Source organism: Rousettus aegyptiacus, unplaced genomic scaffold (assembly GCF_014176215.1).
Source record: "Rousettus aegyptiacus isolate mRouAeg1 unplaced genomic scaffold, mRouAeg1.p scaffold_m13_p_1, whole genome shotgun sequence".
Taxonomy (NCBI): Eukaryota; Metazoa; Chordata; class Mammalia; order Chiroptera; family Pteropodidae; genus Rousettus; species Rousettus aegyptiacus.
The window spans coordinates 82643311-82664111 of NW_023416284.1; positions in this window are offsets into that span (position 1 = coordinate 82643311).

Sequence of the window (20801 nt, forward strand, 5' to 3'; positions counted from 1 at the left end):
ATGGATAATGTTATTAAAGTTTTGAAATGCTGTTTGTATACTCAATATTTGTAACCAAGAAATTAAACCATAAATCTGTAAATTTTTCTATAAAACCCGAGAACAAGAAGCATGAATTTATTTCTAAAGTACTTAGCACACACACATACTTGCTTTTCTCAAATTGCAAACTCTTTCAAGGTAAGAATATGATCAAATTGGTGAAGAGATATGGAGAACTATCGAAGTGACTAATACGTTTTTGCCACTCATTTAATCCCATTAACAGCACCAGGTGTTAAGGCAATTTTAATTCCTGTTTTACAGATGAAGAAATTAAAGTCTGGGGAGTGACTGGTCATGGTCACAAGATTAGTGACAAACATAGTCGATAGTCAAAACCATATCTGATTCCAAAGCTAATGTTCATCCTTCTTTTTCCTTTTTTCTTCTAATTTAGAATTGATTTTATTTTTGTTAAAGCTATATATGCAGAGAGTACAAATATATGCATTAGAAGTAATTCTACAGGTCTGATTATAAAACTTAGTAGTTTCCTGTCCCACTTTCCAGAAGCAGCTACTTGTAACATCCACCTGATTCTTTTGACATTCACTTCTAAATTTGTAAGTAACATGTATCTTGGGTTTCATAAAACTTTTATACAGTAAGTATTTGCTTCACCCATGGATACAAGGATTTTGCTCTCTTTTACTGACATGTCCCTAGCACATAATTTATTGTCTCCATTTTCTCAATATAATTAAATTGTAATTTGATTAGTCATCATTCAGAATTTACTATGACAATGCATGTTGAATCATGCAGTATACAATTATTACTTTCTATTTTTGTCACATCTTTTTGTTTTCCCTGAAGTTAACAATTGCCTTCTTGTTTAATTTGCTTAGTTTTCTACATATCTGCCATTAAATCAGTGCCAACTCTTCCAATATATTCGATTTCATTTTTCAAAAGAATCTCTTAGGGATCTTCTGATCTGCTCCAAACTGGACCTGTGATATATCTGTCATATGAGTTCTGCCTTAACCCATTACCTTGGGAAATTTCTTTACCTCTCTCCTTGCAGGTCTGGACAAGTCTTGATTTTATTTTCTCATTTAATTGATAGTTAGCTGAGTATAAAATTTTAGGTTTCGAAACATTTTACTTCACAAATTTGGAGGTTTTGCTTCATTATCTTCTGGCTTCTTAAATGAAACCTGTGTTTTGTTTTTTTCTCTTCTGAAGTTCGTAGAATCTTTTCTCTGACCCTAATGTTCTGGATTATCACAATAATGTGTTTTGTTGTGGATCCATTTTGATTCCTCTTCTGGGACTTGGTGGATACCTCTTAATTAGAAACATGTCTCTCAGTTCTGGGAGATTTTTCTTGATTTATTTTGCTAGTAACTTCTCTGTTTTTTCTTTTTGGAACTCTTGGATCAATGCTCTATTCTCCTTCTCTATTTTCTATTTCTTTGTCTTTTTGCTCTTCTTTCTGGGAAATTTTTTCAATCTAATCTATTTTAAGCTGTCTTATTTTAATTCCCAAGAGTTATTTGAATGTTTTTCTTTCATAGATTAAAAAAAAAAAAACTGAATACAATGTCTTCCATTATCTCTCTAAAGATATTAATGACAATTTTGGAGAATATTTTTCTTTCCTGCCAGTTTTTCCAGTTTATTTTTTATCTTTGGCTTTCAAATTAACTTATTTTATTGACTCAACCACCCTTTAATACTAGTGCTTTCTCGACTTCACAGAAAAGGCTCTGTGAAGTTATTTGGCATATTGTAATGTGATGTTTCCTGGCTGACAATAATTTTCTAATACTATAAATTTGCAAGGTGTATCTGGATTTCAGAGAATTTCATTCAGAGATCCAAACACTTGCATCTTAAAACAGGGTAAATATTTTCTGCTCATAGTTTAAGAGTGGTACACCAAAAATCTTTTTGAAGCTCTCTCTGTATGTTGATGATTGTGGTGATGGGTAGAGGCTTTATTGACAGTGGATTCTATTGTGAGATGATTTGGCTTGGCTGTTTCATTGGGCTGGTTGGGTTCTCAAGAGAAAAAATTTAGAATCTTCTTCCCAGAGGATGTGAGCCTGGATGCCAGACTTTTTAGAGTAAAGAAGGGAAGGAAGACTAGGAACCCAAGTAATTGATGTGTACACTTCTCCTTAGTCCTTTTCTTTGTATAGTACTCTAGCCCTCACTTCTGCCTGATATTACCTAGCCTAGGGATGTTCCGCTATATTTTTCTAGTGGGAAAAAACCCTTCAGGCTTCCTCCCTTCATGGAGTTGGAAAGGACAGCTAGTGTGGTCTGCTTTTCAAACAAACTTTCGACCAAACTTTCTGTTTTCAGCCCAACGTTTTTCTCCACTTCCAAAAGAACCTGGTGCTGCCAACTCCAGAGTCCTTTGAAAGTCTATGATATGAATCAGTTTTCATCTTGGCTTTCCCTACTTTCGGTTCAGTTCTGCTAAATCAGTTATTTTTCTTTCTTCACTTTCCAGCTACGAAAATTTTCTTTTCCAACTCATTGTCATTTTGGGTCTATGTTGTAAAATATCACTTTACTGTTACTTAAGCTTGGTTTGGGGAGGAAATGGAGGTAAATATTAATGTTCAATCTGCATCTTTAACTGAAAGTCTTAATTTATTATATATCTGTAATTAAAAGATCTGAATTCAATTCAGAACACTTGGAAAATAATGAAATGTTCAATGGAAGAAACATAACCCAAAATCCTATCACCAGAAATTACCACAGTTAAACATAAGTTTAAATACATCTTTGTGATAAATTCTTAATTTTGGAAATGATGAGCAAATTAGCATACACATTTTAAAGATTTTTTACATTTATTGCCAAGTTGATCCATTAAAGTTATCACCACCTTACCATCAGTTTAGAACACTTATTTTTCATATTATCATAAACAATGGTTAGTATACTTTTTAATCTTTTGCCAACCTTGTAGGCAAAAAAAGGTGTTTTGTTTTTTGGTTTTTTTTGCCTATTTTGAATTGATTCCTATCTATCCTTAAGAACTCTATATTAAGGCTATCAGGTCACAGTAATTTTCCAATTGACTTTCAATTTTTAAAGGCCTTTTTCATTTTGTGTTGTTGAGTAATTGATTCTTTTTTATATTAATGGCTTTGTTACCCTGTTCTTATCCCAAGACTATATTTACTAATGTGGTCTTCTAGTTCTTACGTGGTTTCATAAGTCATGAAATAAGTTTTCCTTTTATTACTTACCATTTATCTCAGCATTATTCATTTGAAATATATTTTCACATTGATTTAAAGTGTTACTTCTATTCGAATCTGTTTTAGAGCAAAGACCATGAACTTTCCAGTACTCTAGACTCCCCATTCAGAACAGCTGAGTTCATCTTTCTTTCTGTGTCTCAATTTCTTCATCTGTCAGTGATGTCAGGAAACTGCATTATTTTTGCTGTTACTGTTTTCAGCCAGGTATGCCCTTATTCATTAATTTCGCAAACATAAATGGTCCTCTGTAGTGCCAGTGTTTGTGTTAAGCATGGAAATATAAAAGAAGATAAGGCAAACCTTCTGTGATAGTCACTGTAGTAAGCTAAAACCAGAATTGTTTAGGAGTAATTTTGCTGTCCTAGGGCAGGTCTCTTTGATGCAGGAAAATTCAGGATTACAGAGTCTGGAGGACATTGAGCAAAATGATAATGGTGTTTTTTTTCTCTGGGGGTGTGATCTCAGTTGAATTTTGATCTCCTCTGTATTTTTTACTGTATTGGTTGTATTTTCTATAAGGGTATACATTGCTTTTTTAAAAAAAATCATCATTGTTTTTAGTTAAATAGGCTTCTGTTGCTCAAAGTTGGCTTCATTGTAATCTTTGGTTCACAACACTCTCTTGGGTCTCACATTACCTTTGTAAAAAGAAAACAGGGAGAAATCTACAGAGGTTAGTGCATACCCAAGGGATGGATGCTTCTTGGAGAATGTGGTAGGAGGCTGTTTCTAGGGTAGACACATTGGGGGTCATGTGAGGGTATAAGGTACAGCTGCCTGGAACAATGTAGCCTTTGGGGAATTGTGAGTAATTCAGCTTGTCAAGAGCTGAGGTTGTAAACGTGAGTGACCACGTGTTATCTGGCGTACATAGAGAACATCGGAAATGAATAATTTTAAGGCTGTGAGAATATGCATGTCTAAGGATCTCTCATACATTCAAATAAACCAGTCCTTTGGGGCATTTTCTCACAAATGGAGGATCAGCTATTCTTCTCATTAAAAAGTTTAACTTTTTAATATATCTCTGGTACTATATTAGCACCAGAGAAATAAAGACTCTCTAAGCTAAAGAACCTCTAGGTGAAATAAATAGTACAAATAAATGCATATATACATGAATTATTAACAAAAAGAGGACTTTTACAAAGACCACCTTTACATTCAGCATTATCGATTTCTCCCTCTCTACTACATTCTTCTCAAGGGCACACTGAAATGTCCTTGACCCTTCTTTGAAGTCTGTATCTGTCTAGTTACCAATCCATTTCTCTGTTCTCCTTCCTAGAAAGTGACACCATGTTGTCTGCTTCACTTTTCCACCTTTCCTTCTCCCGAATCCTCTCAGTCGTGTTTTCAGCCCCACCGTACCACTGTAACTGTTGTTACCAAGGTCAGCAAAGACCTCTGTTTTGCCAAGTGCCATGGTCCATTGATGTCCTCTTTTTCCTATATTTTTAGCAACATCTGGCAAAGCTGACCAGTCCTTCTTCTGGAAACATTTTTCTGAGCTTTCATTCCATTTCATTATTCTGTTTTTCCTGCCACCTCACCAGCTGCTCCTTCTCAGTGTCTTCTACTTTTGTCTGACCTCTGGATGCTGGAATATTCTAAGACTTAGCTCTGGATTCCCATTTCCCCCTATTTTTTTCCACTGGCTTTCAATACCATCTACATACTGAAGCCTCGTAACAGCTCAATTCTCCCTTGGGTCTCTAGATTCCTAAACCCACCTGCCCAGTTGACATCTCCATTTCGATATTTATTAAGGATCTCAGACTTAGGTGGCCAAAACAGAACTCTTGCTTTTCTACTTCCTTGTGGCTGCTTCTCTCAAGTCGTTTCTGGCTCCATAAATGACTGTACCATCTTACCCACTCTCTGGCATCTCAAATGCAGGAATCGTTCTTCATATATCTCTTTCTTTTGCTCCTTACATTTATCCACCAAGGGCTGGCAGATTTATTTTGAAAATGTATTCCAAATCTGACTACCTCTCCCCACTGACACCACTCAAATCCTAGTCTACATCACTGTCCTCTCTCTGCTGGGCCACTTGAAGTCTTTTAACTGGCTTCACCACTCCTCTTCCCACCCTTTTCTAATTTCTCTGCAAAGTGGACAGAGCAATCATTTTGAAATGTTAAGCTAAATCAGGGCACCATACACTGTGCTTAAAACCTTCAGGTGGCTTTGGATTACAATTAGAATGAATCCAAACTTCTTTTCAAGTCCTACAAGACTCATTCTCAGAATTCGCCTGCCTCACAATCTACATTTTGTACACTCTCTCCTTTCATTTTCTACCTTTCAGACCCCAAATTTGTACCTGACTTTGAACTGTGGCATTTGATGTTCTCTCTGCCTACAATACTTTCCCCCAAGATCTTTGCATGGCTGGCTCCTTGTAATTCAGGTCTCTACTTAATTACTCCCTCTTCAAAGAAGCCTCCCTGGAGTCTCCTAGACCCTTTCTATTGCAGTGTTTAAAAAAGTTCTCAGAATAGAACATATTTCTATCTGATATTTCCTTTTCTCTCGATTTTTGCTTTCCAAATCAAAACAAAATCTATGAGAGAGCAAGAACCTCATTACGACTTATTTACAGTTGTATCTTTGACACCTAGAACAGTGCCTGACACTAAATAAATGTTTGTCAAATGGGAATATGTTATCTTGATACACCTTCATAATAGCCCTGTAATAGAAATATTCTCGTCTCAGTTTGGAGGTGGGAAAACAACACCAAAGAGATTAATTAGTTTGTTCAAGGTCAAATATCGAAGTATGGGATCTGATTCCAGGTCTTTGATTTTAATCCCCAATGATATGCCTTCAGAATCTATTTCTCTGGAATTATGAATTTATTTTATAAAAGTGGGAAAGGATTCCTACAATATTTATAAGCAGATGAGTTAACTTTTCATACATGGGGAAGCAAACACATGCTAGAAACTGAGTTTAATAAGTGTTAAAAGTTATTTTGATCAGCAGGGCTGATCGAGTTTCGACAAAACTTTTTTTTTTTTTAATTTAAACCTGTGATTAACAAATAGTATTATTTCTATTAGAACCTATAGCTTGGACACAGGTTCTGTTATTGAGTGTACAGAACTCTAGGAAGGAAATCTGACAGGATCTGTTGTATTTAGCCTTGGCTTGTTGCAGAAGAGTTCCAACATCTTTGGGGGTCTTCCCATTACTTGTACTCAAAGACATGTGCATGAATGATTTTCTACACACAGAGCCTTCTACGTGTTTCAGAGTAAGATGGTTATGTGATTGCCCATGTAAATAACTGAGTGTGCTTCCTCCCCTCACCCTTCAGAACCCAAGTTCTTCAGGGAGCCCATCTTAAGTATGTCCTAAGATCCTTTAACTTTGTGGCCCACTAAGAATCACCAAGGGTGTTGCTGGCTCTTCCATAAAGGTGTGCTCGCTGACCTCATGGGCCCATGTGGAATGCAGATGTAGAAAGGGTTACTTTTCTGATGAGGAAGAGATCTCCTGGAGGAGAAGTTGGTGTCAGGACCATGCCTTCCCAAGTCTTACCAGAGTGGCTCTAGGATATCTGCCTTACTAGCATTCTGAAAGTGTTCTCTTGACCCCTGGCTCTGTTTAGAGGATGAGAGATGAGGTACAGGTAGGGAGGAAGGGACATGCCAGTTGAGAATTCCAAAGGCAAAAACCCTTTTGTTTTTGTACTTTGACTCTCCAGAAGCAATACCTCTCTGAGGACTGGCCAGCAATTGATAAAAAAAAAAAACATTTTTGAAATGATTGAGGAAAACCTAACACAGACTGTATATTAGATGATGTTAGTTTTGTTGGGTGGAACAATGATGTTATGATTGTTTTAAAAGTCTTTTCTGTTAGTGATACATACTGAAATATTTACAGGTGAAGTGATATGATGGCTGACATTTGCTTTTAGCTCCAGAAGAAAGTGTGCGTATGTTTGTGGAGGGGGTTAGATCAAACAATAAGATAGTAAGTTAATGATTGTTGAAATTGGATACACAGGGATTCTTCATACTAGTCTGTCTAGTTCTGTATAAGCTCGAAACTTCCTCAATAAAATGATATTTTAAAAAACTATCATTATTCCATGAATTCTGTCAGGTTTATAAACTTCCTCTTTCAGTTGCCCTAAAGAACTTAATGCTGCAGAGGGGGTTATAGAAACTCATGAAAGGGTTTATATAGAGAGAATTTCAACCAAGATCCTAAAGAATGTGTACTCTTGTCTCAGTGCTCACAATTAAGGGGTTAAAAATAATCAATCTACTTTAATGAAAAGGAGTTTTTCATGTAAGGCGGCTGTGATGGTTAATTTTATGTGTCAACTTGTCTAGACTATGGCATCTAGTTGTTTGGTCAGACACCAATCTAGATGCTGCTTTTAAGGCATTTTTTTGATGAGATTAACATTTAAATCAGTTAATTTTGAATAAAGAAGAGTATCCTCCATAATGTGGGTGGGCCTCATTTAATCAGTTGAAGGTCTTAAGACAACACACGGAGGTACCCTGAGCAAGAGGGAATCTCACCTCCAGATGCTTTTAGACTTGAGCTGCAACATTAGCTCTTTTCTGGGTCTCCAGTCTGCTGGCCTGCCCTACAGATTTCTCGCCAGTCCCCACAATCATGTGAGCTAATGCCTGAAAGCAAATCTTTCTCTCTATCTATATATATATATACTATTGTTTCTGTTTCTCTGGAGAACCCTGACTAACACATAGACTCTATGGGATATTTTGATTGAGTTATCTAGTCAAGTTTTGATTTTTTGATGCAAACTTTCTAAAGCACAGCCTTGTTTTCAGTTGTAACAAATAGATCCCACTGACCCAGACTGAAACATTCTTGGATAACTCATGGTGCTGCCGAGCCTCAGGGCTACAATGCAAGTCTTTACTGAATGGATGAGAGACAAAGGGACCTGGGGAGGCATAAGATTAGGAGGTGCTGAAGCTAGGTGTTTAGCATGTAGCTGGCACTCAATGAGTGCGCCACGGTGGCCTTACCTGAAGGGTGCTTCACTAGGGATTACACTTTGGGATTGTTTTTCCTTTGTCAATGAAGAAGTTGACAGCTGCTTCAAGGTACAAGTATGATAGAAAATTAGCTTGCATATGTTCTGGGAAGAATTGTTTACAGGGTATCTATCCCCTGCAAGGATAGAGTAGGTAGCCTACGTTATGCCAGGGCCATTGAGTGGCTTCAAAAGTTGCTTCACCCCTGGAGTGAGGTCTTCAGGAAAGAAAAGAAAAAGGGGTTTTCAGATCTGTGAGCTAGACCTGGCTTCTCAGCCTTGGGAACTGCACAATGCCTGAGAGGGAGTTTAAATTAACATAGGGTTTCTCAAACTCAGCACTATTGACATTTTGGACCCAGTAATCTTTTGTTGTGGGCAGCCGGCCTGTGTACTATAAGATGTGGAGCAGCATTTCTCGCTAGATGCCCCTTCCTAGTTGTGACAATCGAAATGTCTTCAGATGTTGCCAAATGTCCCTTGAGGAGCAAAATTGGTCCTGACAGAAGACCACTATATTCATGGGAGAGGCTCGCTTATAAGACTCTGTCTTCTAAGCTCAGACCTCTTAAAGCCTGAAACCCAGCATGAAGCAGGGAATCCCTTCATGGGTTCCCCCAAATAACTCATTACCCCTCCTAAGAATTCAGTCTTAGGCTCTTAGGTAAGGAAACTGAGACCCCAAATTTCACATTAACATTCTGGCTAGACTTGCAGAAACAACTTCTGCCTGGGAGGCCATGTGTCACCCCGAGTCAGCTCAAATTGCTGCCAGAGATGCCAGAATGCTTTTGGGATCCTGAGGTCCCCCTTGCTCCTGTGCACTACAGTGCCACTGGCCAAAAGTCTGGGCTCACTCCCTACTGCTTGGGGTGGCCAGGAGGCCCTCTGCTCAGGGCCACACCAGGAAGCTTTATGGATTCCTACTGCTGTGGAAATCTCACTCTGTGTTCGTCACCCCTTGGTGGTCACCCAGCCTCTGAGATTTAGACCTTACCTACCAAGGTGAGTTGCAGACTCAGTGCCTTAAGACAGTTGAGTTGGGCTGGACTCTCATGGCCCAACTCATGGCCCATTTTTGCACCAGAGAGCTGCCGATTGCACAGTGCAGAGGGTATTGAAGGGAAAGGCAGATTGTGACGTTACCTGTCTTCCATTCCTGTCTTCTTCCGTCCCACACACTTGTTCTCCTGACATCATTTTCCATGGAAACATTGTTTCTCCACCCCCCTTCCTCCCATATATTTTATTATGATGAGACAAGTGGTTCCCCAGGGGTTACTTGGCCTCAGGGTTGCTGAACCAGGCTATGATGGCTTAATTAAGCATTATAGATAAGGTATAGTAAACTTAAGATTTTGATCTCATTACCTCATGAAGCCAGGAAACAAGATGAGAAGAACGTTGAGGATGTCAGGTAATGTGGTGGTTTTAGAGTATTTCCAGAAATTCTTTGGCATTTCTCCATCAAAAGGTGTACTGTAATCCTCCTTCCTTTGAATATGGGCTAGCTCCAGCGATTGACTTCGAATAAATAAAATGTGGCAGAAGTGATGCTGCATGACTTCTAAAAGCTAGGTCAAAAAAGGCAATGCAACTTCTGCCTGACTCTTGTTTTCTCTGTCCCTCTGTCTCTGTCTCTCTTTCTCTGGGGATGTTTGTTCCTGCTTCCAGGCACCACGGAGAGAACATGTGGGTTTTATAGTTAAGGCCCTGGCCAAGGCCCTGGCTAACAGCCAGTAGCCACACCTGACAGGTAAGTGAATTAACTTTCAGGTGTTTTCAAGCCCAAGACTTCTACCCTCTATCTAATGTCTAGTGTAGTAAAGATGAGCTGTCCCTACTGAGACCTGTCCAGATGCCAAATTTGGGAGCAACATAAATCCTCTTGTTTTAAGCCACTAAGTTTGGGTGATTTGTTATGCAGCAATAGATAACTGGAAGAGATAATAACATTAATAAGATTGAAAGCTACCATTTATGAGCACTTACTCTGTGCCCAGACCCCAATGCCAAGCATTTATATGAATCATCTAATTTTATTTTCACAGCAACTCTGTAAAGTAAGGTAGTGATATCATTAATTACATTTTAGAAATGAAGAAAATAAGGCCCAGAGAGGTTGAGTAACTTGCCCTGGGTCATACAGCTGAGGAGAAGTAGGATCAGTATTCAAACCCTGAGCCAATGTTCTACATCAGCAGTCCTCAACCTTTTTGACACAAAGGACTGGCGCTCCTGTGAGAATCTAATGCCTGATGATCTGAGATGGAGCTGAGGCAGTGACACTAGTGCTGGGAAGTGGCTGCAAATATAGATGGAGCTTTACTAGCTTGCTCGCCTGCCGGCTACTTACCTTAACCGCTTTGGGCATCTGCTGCCTTTTCAGCTATTGTGGCTCCACCTTATTTGCTGGTCCCTGCCCTGCCTGGACACCCTGGCTGCTGTCAGCTCAGCCCCCTCATCCTTCCATCTGCACATTAGTGCTTCTCAGAGTGTAGCCCTGCATCACCTGCATCAAACCACCTGGGTGAACTCACTGCAGGAACATCTCTGGAGCTGGGACCCAGGAACTGGCATCTTTAACAAGATCACAATGTGATTTCATGCAAAAGAAATCTTGAGACCCTTAGCTTTAGAGACATATTCAAAACCTGAGGAAAACATACATACAATTAAATAAGTTCCAGCCTGAAAAAGGAAGGAAATTCTGACATATGCTCCAACATGAATGAACCTTGAGGACATTAGGCTAAGTGAAATAAACCAGTCACACAAGTCCAAATATTGGATAATTCCACTCATATGAGGTACTGAGAGTAGCCAAGTTCATATAGACAGACAGTAGGAATGGTGGTTTCCAAGGGCTGGTGGGGGAGGAGGGAATGGGGAATTAATGTTTAATGGGAATGGAGTTTCAGTTTGGATAGATGAAACATTCTGAAGATGGTTGATGGTGTGACGATAGCACAAAATTGTAAATGTGCTTAATGCTATTGAACTGTACACTCACTCTAAAATGGTAAATATTATGTTATGTGTATTTTACTACAATAAAAAAAAAAGAAAAAAGAAAATTCAGAGGGGAGCTTGCATACCTCAGGCTCCATTCTACTGTGGTCTCTCTTTAAGAAGTGACCAGAGAGGTTCAATGTCTTGCAGCCAATCAGTGACTGATTCTGCTTCCCTTCTTGTAACAAATAGAACTGACAGAATTTGCTAGAGTTCCATTTTCTTATATGCCAAGGGATATCCAAAGTCTCCCCCGTGGAATTTCATAGATTAACTGCTTCTAAAGTACTGGGCGTTTTTTTCCTTGATTCAGACCTTTGTCAACTCATGCCTCACTTTACACAGTCTTCAAGGCCAGGAAGAATTAACCTTAATGCTACCTTGTCCCAAGGTATTTATTCAGAACGATTACTACATGTGTGAATCAAGATGACAGCTCTCAGGAAATACAACATTTTTAAGTGAAAAGCCTTTGATGGCCACAGAGTCTCCTTAAAGATGAGGCCTGATTTCCCAGAGGGGAACTCATGGGACAAGGTTGTCAGGTGAGATCTTTTGGTCCACATGGCAAAAAGACACCATGTGCTTCATATATACTCTTGCTTTGTCATGGCAAGACCAGATCATCCTCCTCCATGCAATTCTAGATTTGGCCTCAGTGGTCTTGGGAATAATGTTGGCAACTTGAGAAATAAGCATGCAGAGTCTCCTTAAGCATGACAGCTAGTGCTGCATAGGGTATGAATGAGTACAAAAATGGGAAGATAGGATCTGTCTGTAAAGTATTTACAGGCTGGGAGGAATAGATAAGGGGTGTCCACACACACACACACACACACACACACACACACACACACACACACAAAAGACAATGCAAAGGTACTATGGGAATAAGTCACTCATCTCCTCTAGATGAATGGCCAGTGGGACTTGGAGGAATGGGCATGGGAGTTGGTGGGTCCTCAGAAAAGGCGGTAAGTCTTAGGTAACTTTTTAGGGGTAGGAAGGCTTCAGTCCAATGGGGTGGATTAAAGGGAGCTGCTCCATGGCCTGCAAAAGGTGCCCAGGAGACCAGCTGATTGTCACACTGGGAGAGGTAAGGGAGGCCTTTGGAGCACAACGTTTGAGATGGCCCTCACTCTCAAGTGTCACCCTTCACTCACACAACCCTGAGTGATAGATACCTTTCTAAAGTTTTCACCTTTGCTGCCCAATTTGGTCCAGCCTAATCTTTTTTTTGCAGTTCATGTTGAAGGCATTACCTACATGGTGACTGAGTCCTCTGCACTGCCGTTTCCCCAAACTGAGCCATTGGTTGCCTTTTAGAACTGATGAAACAAGTGCAAGAGGAAATCCTCTACACTGTAAACTTTGTCACCTGTCATGTGGTGGCTGTGAAAGTGAGCTCAGAAGACCTCCGGCTAAAGGCAGTGGGGTGCGTTAGTTACCAGAGCTCCAGCTGTGGCACCAGGTCTTGTGCTAGGTTTGCACTGAGGTCATGCCTCCCACCGGGGGTGCTCCCTTCAGCAACTGAGTGTGTTGAGAGTATGAAGGCAGACTGTCCACATTCTCTGGACCCCTCCCTATTTTTCTTGACTCAGGCATTTCCTCTCATAAAATCCTTGCATATTTAATTCCAGCTTGGCCACTGATGTTTAGAGGATATGGTACTAATACAACTTGCTATTCTATATTGCGAAACTGAGAAGAACTTTAAAGGGTCCAGCCAGGGAGCTTTAGTGATGGAAGACCTCCAACAACTCTTTGAAAGCAACTGAAGGATACAGGGAGGTGGCCACTGGCCCCCCTGTTGCCCTATACGAGGTGGCCCTTATGTGGATATAAGAACACTTCTGGTTTGTGTGATGCTTGGGAAGGAGTTCAGCAGGACTCTAAGGCTGTGAAGAAGTTGCGAAGGTAATCTGTCTCAGCCAGGGGACTAATGGCTCAGTTTGGAGGAACGGCAGTGCAGAGGGCTCAGTCACCATGTAGGTAATGCCTTCAACATGAACTGCAAAAATACGGGGTAGATTCTTGAGTTAAATAATGTTAGAGTTAAATAATTCTAAAGTTAAATAATGTTCACTGTTCTTCTGAAGTCTGGGGTCCACCTCCACACACCCCTGAAATGTACCTTGGTTGCAATGGCATTCTCAAGAAGAAGATTTACCTATCTATTCCATACCTGACCTAAATGCATGGTACCCAAGGCAGGAGACAAAAACTTCCCAAAGAAGTATAACATCAAGCAAGGCCCTCCATCTCCCAAGGGAAAACATCAAAAAGATTTTGATTTTGGAGGGTGCCAATGGCCAGACTTTCCGTCATTCTACCCTCATCAGTTCCCCTGTCCCTGCAGTGCATCATAAGGGATGGGCACTGAAGTAGGGGTCAAAACCCCTGGGTACCAGCCTGGCTGAGTGAGAGGTCACTTTACATTCCTGGGCCATCAGTGACATAGAGGTCTATCTACTCTCCTTTCTAACCTCATAAGGCTGCTGTGACAAGGCACAAGAAAGCTCCTGGGAATTGGAGCAATGTTATAGAAAAGCAAGTCATGCTCTTCCTTCTTCTCCTTCCTTCTTTTCCTTCTTCTTGTTTCTTTTCCTGAGCTCTGCTTTCTCTCTCATTTTTTCTTGTGATTTTTTTTTTTTTTTTTTTTTTTTTTTTGCAAAACTCAAAGATAGGAGAAGACAGAAAACTGCCCTGTGTTTTCCTTATCAAAATCACATGAATAGGCTAATGGTCAAGGGTTGAGCCTACATCTGGTCTGGACCAGCTGACCCTAGAGTGCCACTCTCCAAGGTTTCTGCTGGACATTTCCATGCTGCAGAGATTAAAGGAGAACTGGCCTCCTTCTGGCCTTGGTGGATCTAAGAATTCCCATTGCGAGGGGTACAATATACAGACATCTAGTTTACAGGGGTTGAGTGAAAAGATACCGTCACTACAAGATATGATAGTCCTGATGGTTTGAGTCATCTTGAGTGAACGCAAATAGCTTCTAAATTTTAAAGAATGTGCCTGAGAGAATTGGGTCAATTATTTATCACAGACGGGGGTGAAATTTCTGTTTGCTAATTTGAAACTATTATAATGCAATCTGGGCACTGAGTTTTGAATTCACTGCCAAAAAAATAGAGGTCCTATACCCTGGATACTTCTTTCTCATCAGTTAATGTTGTTTTAAGAATTGAAAAGGACTATGGTTAAGCTACAGCACTTCTAAGATTTATAATGTGCCCTTCACATGGGTACATTTAATATAGCATCTCTCAGCTGGAATACATGTACAAAACAAGAAGGGTAGGCTGAGAGAGTGTTTTATATCCTTTGGCACAAGTTGAAGTTACAAAATCACTTTGCGAGAAGATGTTGGGGTGTGAAGAAATACTCTATAAAAACAACAACAACCACCTTTTGGAGTAAGAAAAAGTAAGAGAACATGGAATTTAAGGTGGCATTCTACTCATATTGAATGCTTTTGATTTCCCGCCTGCCTTTTAATTGGTCAGATATTTTTGCATCAATCAAAAGATTTCTTCCCTTCTCCAACTCCCCTCTTTTTTTCCATCTTCAGAAACCTTTGCCTCCTCCCATAGTAGTATTTTAGTGAATCTACTGCCCTTTAAACAGGTCCTCATTCTCAAGCTTTACCATTAGTCATTTACTTAGAAATAAATTTGGAAGAAAATGGCAGAGAAAACTAGGTTGTTCAGCCGACCACTTATCTGTTCTGTCTTTCTTCCCCTGAGCTCACGGCCTGCATCCTCCAGCTGATTCAGCATGTGGCAGTGTCATCTCAAAGTATATTTTCATTGCAAGAGAGACAACATTAGAGGCAGAACACTGCACGACCAGGGCTCACTGTGGCCTCAGTGGGTTTATCAGGAGTGCATGTCAAAGTGCTCCTGGTCCTCTCATCCAAGAACTGAACTCACCAAGCCTTTGCCAACCTCTTTAGGCAGAAAGCCCAGCAGCTCCTCAGGGACACTGCGGAGCACCTTTCTTGGAATGCGAGTTCTCATACAGGCTCACCACATCCTAGCTATGTGACCGCAGGCAACTTATTTAGCTTCTCTGGGGCTCGGGTTCCACATATGTAAAGTAGGGATAAAAATAGGTACCATAGAACTGTAGCAGGGATTTATGGTTGAATACATGTAAAACTACCAATGGGTACTAGTGTTGCATATTAGTATTATCATCATTAGTTCTAAAGGAAGAGATGTGGCCTTTTAGGTTGAAGAGCCCCTGTGGAGGTGAGCAGGGCTGCAGGCCAAGTCAGAGAGCTAGAATTGCCTGCACTATCTCTTCAACAGAACAGAACTTACAAATTTCATCTTAATGACTCACTTTTTGAGGGCCATCTTTATGCCAATCATGGCAGAAGGTATTTCATAAACATTCTCTTTAATCCTGATTACAACCCTACATGGCAGGCATAACTATTCCCATTTCATGCATTAAAAAACTGAGGCTCAGGCAGTCTAGAGCCTTGCCCAAGGTCAGCCTCCAGTCTCTGGAGGAGCAGGAACTGGATTGAAAGGTCTTGCTTTTTCCCCTATATCACGCTATCTCATCCTCCAATTTCTAAATCAGTACTAGCTGTCCCCTGTCACTCAGAGGTCTCAGAGTGCCTTGTTCTGGGTGCATACAATTTTGCAGGCAAAAATAATTTAAGGTTACACAGTGATTTTGCTTGGAAAGAGCGTTACCTTTGTTATCCTCAGTACATGTTTGAATTCACCAACAAACGAAGTATGCCTTCTGGAACCCAAGGCAGCCATAGTGTTGTGCCTCTATTAAATAGGAAGTTGGCTTTTCAAGGAAGAGTCTGGGTGCCCAACATTGTCCTCATGTGGATGTCTTTGTTCTGTCCTGGCCAATTCAGGCTGCCTTGTCTGTCACTGGACAAGTTTAAAGATTCTGTATCTGTACCTTCAACATCCAGGAAACATCTGCACTGATAGCTCCCCATGACTGTCTGGGGAAAAATCTCACCAAAATGATTACAAGTTTTACAAACTTATAGTTGGAAACATATATTTCCCTATGGACAGAAATGAGTGACTTTGGTTTGGCGGTAATGCAGCCTACTTGATATTCCTGTCATATCGCCTCTCTACTTGTGCTTCTCCATGTTTTGTTTTTATTTTTTATATTCAGATGTCCACCCAGGACTTACATGCTCTAGTCCTGGGATGCCAGTTTTGTTTCAGGTATTCAAAAAAACCCTTCGTGCCATATTTTATTGTAGAAACCAAGTCCTCGAGTCCTTGATTGTGTGTGTGTTTTTTTAAAAAATAAACTTTATTCATCTTTTTGGGATAGGTTAATCTCAGTTCTAAATTACAAAGATTCTGCTTAGAGAGAGAAGGAGGTTAAATATTTCTGGTATTTTACATCCTGTTTTTCATTCAGTATATGCTTGGAAGTATAAGAGGGATCCCCTTATCCATTTCTGGAATGATTTTCTGGAAGGAGAAATTGCAAGCTTTCTGATCAGAGGGAGAGATTATTGTTTTCTGAGGCCTGTGGGAAGAGAGAGAAGTGGTTAGAGAGCTAAAGACTTCCAAGAGCTGGGATGGCCCCTAAGCTTAAAGTTTGCTTCCTTCACCTTTATATTAGTTTCCAGATCTGTTAGAACTAAGTACCACAAACTGAATGGTTTTAACAACAGAAATTTATTCTCTCACAATTCTGGAGGCTGGAAGTCCAAGATCAAGGTGTCAACAAAGTTGGTTTCTTCTGAGGTCTTTCTTCTTGGCTTGTAGATGGCTGTCTTCTCCCTGTGTTCACGTCATCTTCCCTCTGTACGTCTGTATCCTAATCTCCTCTTCTTATAAGGACACCAATCATATTGGGGTAGGTCCTACCCTGATCTTACTTTAACTTAATTACCCTTGTAAATCCCCTATCTCCAAATATTGTCACATTCTGAGGTTCTGGGGGTTGGGACTTAAAACATATAAATTTTTGGTGGGATGTAATTCAGCCCATAATAACCTCTACTTATTAGCAATTCAGTAGGGTCAATGATAGCCTTGGTGAGCACTTGCCATTTATGCTTGGGTGTGAAGTACTCATTCATTTTCCCTCCTCCCAACCATATAGCTGAGATTAACTATGTAAGGTTTTTGTCTTTTTAGAGAGTAGACTTTAGGAGAGGATGTTGCTAGGTAAGATGACTGGGAATTTTGGAGGCCATTGAAGGAGCACTCTGGGCTTCATGCTGAGAAGTGCATAGTTAGAGCAAGAGTAAGTAGGGAAATAGTACAGGAATGGAAGTGAGATGACCCCAAAGGTCAGCATCACTTGGAATTAGGATCACAGACAATTATAGCCAAAAGTCATTACTGGAGATCGTTCTTCTCTGCAGTTTCTGGACTGGAAGCCTGTAATAGTTTTCTCTTTCTGGCACGTAGTAAAGATTCATTTCTCTGGTCTCTATTCACAACGGACTACCTGTCAACTGGCAACTGCTTACCACATTGGATATAGAGAGGACAGGTCAGGAAATGCATGTGTATTGAGGGAAGTATATTTGCAGGGTGCCTAGTACAGCAGGCATCTATTAATTTTATCTGCTCAGTACCCTGTCTCTCTTTCTTTTGGTGGCAGACTCTATTTTCTTGACACAAGAAATGGGTATGTGACACGGATGGGTAAATTATCCATTCTGATCACAGTAACTCTTCCAAGAGGTATAATCAGTTGAGCCAAGCTGAAGTAATTGGAGTTTTTCCTCGGCTTTTACATATAGGAGGCCAGAGAAAGGCTCCTACTCCATGGCTAAAGAGCTGTTAAGGATGTGAGTCAGAGCTGCTATTGTCAAGAATCCACCCCACAGAGAAGCTGGTTTGGCTGGAAGAAGTCTGCACACAAAGAGAAACTGAAACCAGAAAAGAGATGGCGAGTCGGATGGGCTCCAAGTCCCCGATTTGAGGCCCTGGCTTGGCAAGGCTGCCTCCACCCGGCCTGCCCTTCTTGTGGTTTGGTCCCATGAGCCAATAAATCACTCCTTAGCTTGGGTTTCTGCCACTTGTGACCAAAAGAGTCCTGACTAATTCAGGTAGACTGTCGATTAAATTAAAACTTATGAAAATATAAAGAGAAATAAAAGGCTTTGAAAGCTATGTGCTGAGCCAAAAGAACAAGGATGGGCTAGACCTACACCCTGGAGAAAATGGCATGATGCTATTTGGTGGTCGAGAACAAGCAAAATGTTCAAATTATTCCTCAACTTTTATATTCTGAAAAGGAATCTTCTTCAGATTGGAAAGGTGAAAAGAAAGTTGACTAAAAGGGAATTGAAACCTAAGATAGGTGAGAAGACAGTAAGACAGGGTCACTGGCCCTGATGTGAGCTCATCTCTGGCCTGCTGGGCAGTGTTAGTAGAGTAGACACTTTGCCATGTAATTTGGAGAGGCGTACTTTTTGTAGGAATCATGACAGAGAGATGACATACTGTAAAACTGGAGTGTTAAATCAATTTTCAAAAGCTGTTGGGTTTCAGGATGGGGTTCCTAGACCCTCTAGGAGGAATGTACCACCAACCTCCAGTCTCAGACAACCAGAAATGGAGAAATAGCAGCTTTGAAGTGATGATAAGATGAATTCTGTTTCAGAAAGATTGCATTTGAGTTGCTTGCAGGACATCTGGGCATGGCTGTTCAGATGGCAAACTGAACATTTTGATTTGGAGCTCAGAAGACAAGTCAGGGCTGGTGAGGTAGCTTGGGGGTCATGAACAAGAAGGCAGTAGCCAGATGGTGAATGAGACACCCCAGGGGTCTCATGCATTAAGAAAAGAGAAGAGCAGGCTCCAAGTCAGAAGATTCAGAGTGACTTATTTTGAGGGCCCAGTGGAGAGAAAGAGAGAGAGAAAGTGGATTCAGAGGTGGTAAGGTTAAGGGAGACAGAAAGACAAGAGCCTGAAAATGAGGGCAGTGGTTAATAGTGTCAAATGATGATGCTAATTTAGAAAGGCCACACTGGATTATGAATCTGTTTCAAGAAACAAAAGCGTAAAAGTTAAACAGAAAGAAGTGACTGGATGATGAGATATGTCGCCTCATTTCCTTCCTCCCACGATCACTGCCTTAGCTCATGTCTCATCTCTCATCAGCCTTTCAGTGGTCCTAGAACTAGGCGTTCTGCCATTTTTTTCTTCCCACGTCTACCCCAGCTCCCGTACTGCCACCTGGCTTACCTTCCTAAAGCACAGTTCTCAGTGGCCTGAGGAAGAACATGTAATCCTGAAACCAGGTATTTCACTTGGATAAATGCTGACTTCAGAGTTCATGCACTGGGCCCTGAACTCAGAGACCCAGACAATATGAGTTCACTTCTCACTCAGGAAAAGCCCCTTTGGAAACAGAATGGGGTTGGGCTTTGAGACACAATCGATCAAGGATGAGGCCGACAGATGTTTTTCCATCCCAACTGTGTGGCTCCGGGCTTGCCATGGTGCTGATGTCCAAACCAGCAGAGAGGGCAGAAGCCCCCGGATGGAAGCCTGGATGTGGCCTGAAGAGGTAAATTCGAGCCAGAGCTGGAAGTGGTGTATGTTATGTTACTTCTATGATGTTCTGTTGGCTAGAGGTGAATCACATGGTGCGATTTCATTTAGAGAGAGGCTGGGGAATATGGTCTAGCTAAGATAAAACTTAGCCAATCTCCGGTGGTCATGGCTTTCAAGACCTTGCAGAATCAGATCCAGGCCACTTCGCTAGTCCTGTCTTTCTGGAGTTTGACCTACTCCAAGGCACAGAAGAGCATTACTTACTGTTCCTCACATATTCCATGCACATTCCCATTTCCCTTCATAAGAAATATACTCTTATCACCCCTACCTACTTCTTTAAATCCCGCGCATGCTGTAAGCTACAGGGATATGACATTTCTTCCACAGAGCCTTTCTCTGAGTTGCAAGTATTTCTTCCTTTTGTAATTTGTCAGCCCCAGACTCTATCACTCTCTACCTCCTACTTGTATTATTACAGTTATATAAATCCCCTGTCCTTCTGTAGATGTAGACTGTAAACTCATTCAGGGCAGGGTGAACTCAGTCATCTTTGCTGAATTTTTACCATATACTTACAGTGACTACAGGTCATGTGGTCTGAAAAGTCTTAGTGTACATACCAGGATCAACTGGGTAAAATATTAGGTTGTGACAGTTTTCATGAAAGTCCTGGAGCACAATCCTGGAGACATAACAGAAATTCAATGACTACTGCTCTGGAATGGAATTAAATCACTGTTATTGCTTACTACCATACAAAGAAAGAGAGAATAACTCAGAAGAACTTTTCAAATAGTAGCAGAGCTGGCTTGAGAAGTGTCGCAGGGTGCTGGCTTGCCCAGAACAATTACTAGCATTCCAGGACACCCTCAGCCAAACTGAAATGCCTAGACACTTCATTGAAAAAAGCATGAAAATCAAACAAAGGAGAAATGTGGTGTTTTATGGTTG